Source organism: Salminus brasiliensis, chromosome 12 (assembly GCF_030463535.1).
Source record: "Salminus brasiliensis chromosome 12, fSalBra1.hap2, whole genome shotgun sequence".
Classification (NCBI taxonomy): domain Eukaryota; kingdom Metazoa; phylum Chordata; class Actinopteri; order Characiformes; family Bryconidae; genus Salminus; species Salminus brasiliensis.
In genome coordinates, this window is record NC_132889.1 from 39,603,566 (window position 1) to 39,610,386 (window position 6,821).

Sequence of the window (6,821 nt, forward strand, 5' to 3'; positions counted from 1 at the left end):
TTAAAAGATCTGCTGACAAATACCGAACCTCCTGCAGAAGATGGGTTTGGAACAAACCACTCTGCACATCCCAAAGTTCTGGAGAACATTTTGATCGTTTTGCGACAGACACAAAGTACCGGAGCTTCTCAGTTCTACTGCAGAGAGGGTGAACGGACAGCCCAGGGTCTCGGACCAGCGGCTTTTAAAAGATGAACAGGAACCGGCAGAAGCAGAACACGGTTCTATCAGGAGGACTGCGTTTACCAACAGCCGGTCCGTTTACCGAGAGCTGCCTGTAGAGACGAGACACGCTTTACGAGTCTGTGACCAATCACAGACTGGTTAAACTTCAGTCTGGCGAACAGACCCACCACCTTCTGGCCTGAGGACAGAACAAAGCAAAGTCCAACATACAGGAAATACTGGCATTTCCACCATAGAGGAGCCAGGATAATTAGGCTCTCGTATGGAGGCACAGACCAGCTCTCCACCCTGTCCTCCACCCTGTCCTCCACCATTACTGACCACGTTAAAGTTTACATGGCGGATTACTCAGGACTCTGACCACCTCTACTATGATCATATTAATCATTACATTATGACGATGTCAGCTCACCGGAGCAGAACATCAGTTTAGATGGTTTGGTGACTTATCAATAATTAATAGTTCTGATCAGAGGAGGACGGGTCGGGTCTCCCTTGTGAGTCTTGGTTCTCCCCAGGGTTTCTTCCCCCAGCTCTGAGGGAGGTGCGCCTGCAGCGCCTCCTCTGGTTTGCTCAGCAGGGGGTTTTAGGTTTTTACGATTTGGATGATCTTCTTACAGATTCCTGTGAAGCTGCGTTGTGCCGACGACAGTTACAGAAAACCCGGTGGGTCAATCTGATTGGCTGCAGCTGGTCAGGGTTTAAGTCCTGAGGAGATCATCTGTGGACAAATACAGATGTGATCTTCAGCTTCCTATGATCTAAAGTAACTCACCTTTAACAGCCCCGCCCACCAACAACAGCCCCGCCCACCTTGAACTTACAGGGGTTAAACTTTAAAGTGTAAAGTCTTGCTTGTTACCACAGGTTAGAGGATTATACTGAAAGTGTAACGAGAACCTGAGCAAACTGATCTTTACTAAAAGACTGAATATGGGTTTTGTAGCAAAATAGCAGTTATTTAATTTGATAAGATAATTTGATCCTGAACATCGGGACCTGTACTCCACTCCACCGAAGCTGAAACACACTAAACTCATTTGCTAACTTCTCTGAAAGTGTGGATCAGTTTCCCCACTTTTATAACTGATCATTTTCTCGACAGAAAAACGGTTAAAAAACAGACGTCACTTCATTCTGTTTTAACTGAGGCTGTGCTAAACTGCTCATGTGATAAAGTCTGCGCACCCTGAGCATGCTGATTCTTTAACTGTGTAAGTGAACAGATCCTGCAGGAAACTACAGCACCTTTCTGCATATCGCTCGCTTTCTGAACAGGCTGGAACTTCTACACTTCCTTCATTTTCTCCCATCAGAGGGAATAAGCCGCAGCTGAGCACTACAGCGCGCAGAGCTGGCCTGAGGAGCTCGAACTCCTGCACAACACCCAAAGCCGACGTGGAGGAGAGGGGCAGAGCGGGGTTATCTCCGTCAGTCAGCTGTGGCGCAGTGATAAAGCAACGAGGCAGCGCTCAGCTCCACGCTCAGCCTGATCGGATCTCGTGCAGCGAGGAAGTGAAGCCAAGGAGCCGGACCTGCAGAACCAGACTGATCCGTTTTAGAGAGCAGAGGAGTCAAACAACAGAACCGAGACCCGTGAAGACTGTACGAGCGTCATGTTTCTGATCACATACCCACCCCACCGCACAGAAAGCTACGCCTGCATCTTAATGAGCGTGATATCCATAACGAGCCGTTTCAGTAGATACAGTAACCAGCTCTCCGCTTTATTCACCGCACCAACAAACACTTTCAGCTGGGAAACGTCTCCACAGCTTCTTACAGCCCAAAAAAGGGACCTCAACGAGCTGCAACGTAATACTAAACACACACACACAGAGAGAGAGAGAGAGAGAGAGAGAGAGAGAGAGAGAGAGAGAGAGAGAGAGAGAGAGACAGAGAGAGAGAGAGAGAGAGAGAGAGAGAGAGAGAGAGAGAGCCTGAGCTACCGCCTGACCCATTAACAACAGCCCCACTGTGTAGCTTAGCGTTTAGCACGCTATTTATAAACACTGAAACTCGGCTCTTTGATAAACAGCTAAAAGAAGCTCTGGGGGTTTAAGGGCTGGGGGGCTACACGCTGAAAAAGCAGGGGGCTACACAGCAGAAGCGCGAAAGCACGTCTACCTTCACGTAGAGAGCAGGGTTACAGCAAAGCCGCAGAGTTCCTCCTTCCTCTCCCAGCCTCAAACGGAGCTCCTCCAGCCGCGCTGCGTCCCTCTCCGCTCACTCCACTGGAGAGCAATGGAGGAGCGGTGTCGTCTTACCGCCCGGGCCGACGGCTGCAGGAGAGCGCGGAGCCCCCGAGAGCTGGGCCGGGGGGGGCGGAGCTAAACACACACCTCAGCGTTTCCCTTCTGGGTAAACAAAAGCGCCAGTGACGTTGTTTACTTCCTGTCCGGAGACGTGGAGGAAGCCAGCCGCGGAACCCGAAACCTGACTTTACAACTAGAACTGAGCAGACGCTGCAGGACAGGCTCAGAGGAGAGGCCCTGCAAAACCTCACATCTCCCCGTCCTCCTCTCCGCTCAGCTGGAGCGGGGCTGGGGTCGGAGCTTTCCTGCTTACGCTCAGGGCCGAAGCTACAAGGCTAACGTCGCCAGCAAACGGCTCTACTGTGTGGTGTAAACAGACAGCGTTGGTCAGCAGCCTCTTCACCGGTCAAAAGTATTTGGACACAGTTTGATGTTTAGCTGGGAAAGCAGGTCTGCGTTAAACAGTAGAGAAGTTCCGTACCTACTTCCTCCTGAAGTGAACAGACCGCACACTGCTCCCACACAGAGGAGGACGGAGTGCCGGCCAGTCTGATCTGCACAAACCCCGTCTGTAGCCCGTCAGGCAGCGGGAGGGGGGAGGAGTTGGAGGTGAGGGTAGGAATGCAGGCAGGTATAAATCAGTATCCGAGTCGGGCCGCTGAACACTAAACGCAGTCCGGCCTGTCCCGGCACGCTCACTTACTTCAAACACACCAACACGTGGTCTAGTCTGCTTTACTGCTTCCGAGACAGCGTCCAAAAACTTTCGCCTCGGGCAAGAGGACGCTACCCTTTCCAGTCATTGGGGCGGGGCACCGTAACACCCCCACTCTGCTCTCACGTGAACGGCTGCACCGAGATCAATCGTTGCTAGGCAACAGTGAGGGGATTTGGTCAACTAACCGAAGCAGGTCCGATCTCAGACACGCCTTTTTCTCAGCAGAACTCACGGCTCACGGCACAATGCACAACTAAATATCAGACATCAGCCCACCACCACTCGGACCACCTGCCTTAGGTCTTTTCTCCGTTACCTCCACGAGTCAGTCCCACACAGTTTTTAAGAAAAAACTAATTTTGGGTCATTTTGGAGCATTTCTATTGGTCATCATGAAATATTTAGAAAGAAAAAGAAAAAGAAAATAAAAAACAAACAGCTGCCAGATTCACATTAAGGAGAAAATGGAAAACAGCAGAACTGGAGATACAAGGTTTTTGAAGGACAGAGGCGATATTTATCCACATTCGTGAAGGATTCTGGCGTGGGACAGTCTGCAGGGTGTAGCTCTAAGCCACTGTGCAAATGTAGACAAGGTCAAGAGATAAAGTCCTCAGGCTTTCCACACCGCTCAGTGGAAAAACTCCCACCGGGCAGCTCTAGAACCCAGGCTGTGTACCTAGAACCGCGTCCTGGAAGGAACGGGAGAGACACAGTGGGAATATCACCCATCTAGTGCCAGATCCAGGTCCTGAGAGTGTAAAAATCCACCCCTAGGGGTGCCAGGGGTGGACAGCCACCCAGGGAGTCGGGACAAAACCAGGGGTGGATTTTTACACTCAGGACCTGCTCCCATCCCAATGGTGCCAACATACCCAACACTCGCACCCAGACGTACCTTTACGCCAGCCCCCTCCTCCTGATCGTCCTTCAGCTGTGCAGCGTTCCTCCTTCCATCAAACGCCCGATCGCTTGCAGCCCTTTCCCTGGAAAAGCACGGATTACAGCGCAGTTAAGACACAGCGTTCCTGAGGCGGAGTCATGCTGAAGGTAAGCGGAGAGTCCCGGGCAGGCGGATCTGGACGGACAGACTGACTGACGGACCGGCGGCGCTGTTCGGGTCAGCCCTGCGCGCTAAACGATGCAGTAACGCAATTAAGAAGAGGGAGAGAGCTTCAACTAGCCCTGCTGCTAATCTGCTTATAGGATTACTGTGGTAAATTACCCCTCTATAAACAGCCAACACACACACACACACACACACACACACACACACACACACACACACACACACAGATCTGCAAACACTCACCTTCCACACTTACTGGAGCTGCTGGACTTTAGGACGGGAGAGAGATAGCGCCGTCAGCGGTACACTGGGATACCGACTCTGCGGTATCGCTTTCTGTTTTTAGTGATTTTGATGCACGGAGGAGGGGAAATACCATAAAATATAATACAAATAAATATTTATTTTAAATTAATAAAAATGTTTAAACCATCTAACCTAAGAAAAGTGAGTGAATTAAATTAAGTAAACAATTAAATTCATAAAATAATCTAAAAATAAACTAGGATAAGAGACAGTACAGGCTAATTCAATTTATTAAACCAATTCCCAGCTTTAATGATTCTAGTTTTTTCTATGTAAACATTAACTTGTAGTTTAAACCAACAAGATACTAAATTAATGTAAAATAAAACCTTAAAAGATTAATTATACAGGTTTAGTTAAGGTGGTTCACTTAAAATTAATTAAACTAATTACCAGTTTTAATGATCCTCAAATAAAAAAAATAGATTAATAAATAAATATTTATTTTAAAATGAATTACATACAACCAGCTTAACACTTAAAATAAGAAGATTTATATCTGTCTACACAAATTAATTCATACAAAAAATAGATAAATAAAATGAGCTTAAACCAGCTAACGACAAAAACAAGAGACTAGAGGGAATTAAAGAGTCAAGAACATATCCTGACCCTCTGATACCGAGCCGATTCCTAAAAGTCTGAAACACCATTCCTACACCAGAACTTCCACAGTCATCAGACATGGAACTGAGGAGGGATAATCAGAGACCTACAAGCCCGGTTTCAGGGACACTGGTGCAGCACGATAAACAAACAAACAAATAATTAAAGAATGAAGTAATCTAAAGTCAGACGGAGACGTTTTCTTTTAATTAAACGCCTGAAACCATAAAAACGACAAGATAAAAGGAGGAGATCTGCTGAGGAGGACAACGCTGATCAGACCTACACTGATCTCCATCACGTCTGATCTTCACCACAGAGCTGACGGACCCGAAACACAGAAAGATCAGATATCTGATGCATGATCACTAGAGCTGGGCAGTGGAACAATATTCTATCATATCGTGATCAGTTTGATCTTTGGTCTGCTTCTCTGGGAGTGGTGGTGTTCGTGCTTGGAGGGCGCTGATCATCTGCATGTTTCATCACCAGTCTCACTGAACTCAGAGCAGCCTGATCCAGTGGAAGTCACAGCCCCCCAGTCACAGCCCCCCAGTCACGGGACAGCGTATTTTAGTTCACGGTGTTGGTGCAGTGTGTCTTAATGACAACACTGATCAATATCGTAAAAAAGTCTTTAAATATCGTGATGTAATCATTTCCCCTTATCGCCCAGCTCTAATTACTACTGCCCCTTCTAATCGCCTGCATGGTCAGGGCGCCGGAGTCCGGTTTAAACGCTGTTCAGGGTTAAAGGTCTGAAGGGTCTGAAGGGTCTGACCCCCCCTCCCATTATTCCAGCAGACAGCTCTCACACACAGCAGCACCTGCTTATGAACGGCCACGAGAACCACGGAGAACCCGCAGAACACACAGACTGCCTTAAACACACACCCATGTGACCACAGCCCTGAAACCGCCAGCAGCCCGTTCGGATTTTAACGGGTCTGTTCACACCCGCCAGTACCACACGCTTCCGAACCGGACAGTACCCAGATCTACTGTGACCTGGGCCGACCCAGTTTTACTTTCTCGCCTCAACTCATACAGTATAGAGGAACAGTGGAAGTTCTACACCACACAGACACACACAGACACACACAGACACACACAGACACACACAGACACACACGAGGCAGACAGGTGAACAGGCTCAGGGTTTTAAAATCTGACCAATTAGAACGCAGGGCTGCTCGATCACCCCGAATCATCAGGATAATTTCAGTCCGGACTGAGACCCGTTATTCACAGAGTGCGGAAACAGCCTGCGTTACTGGTCCTGCCTCATCATCCAGCAGCGGATTCCCTTCACACACCATTTCACTAATAAACCAGTTAAAATAAAAATGAGTTAAATAAATAAATAAATAAATAAATAAATAGATAGATAGATAAATAGATAAATAAATAGATAAATAAATAGATAGATAAGTAAGTAAGTCGACTATTTAAATGAACTGAAGCTCAGCAGCAGTTTCAGGAGAACGTGCAGCTGGATCATGAACACCAGACTCTGCCAGTTATGGGAACACGGGTCGCTTCTCGAACCAGGCCCCGGACCACAGCTTTTCCTGTGCCACAGAAGCGCAGCTCAGACTCAGCTCGGCACCAGGCAGAAGACTGGGGGGCAGACCGGGATCTGTGCTAGGCTAACCGCTAACAAGATCGTCCTATCCCTTCT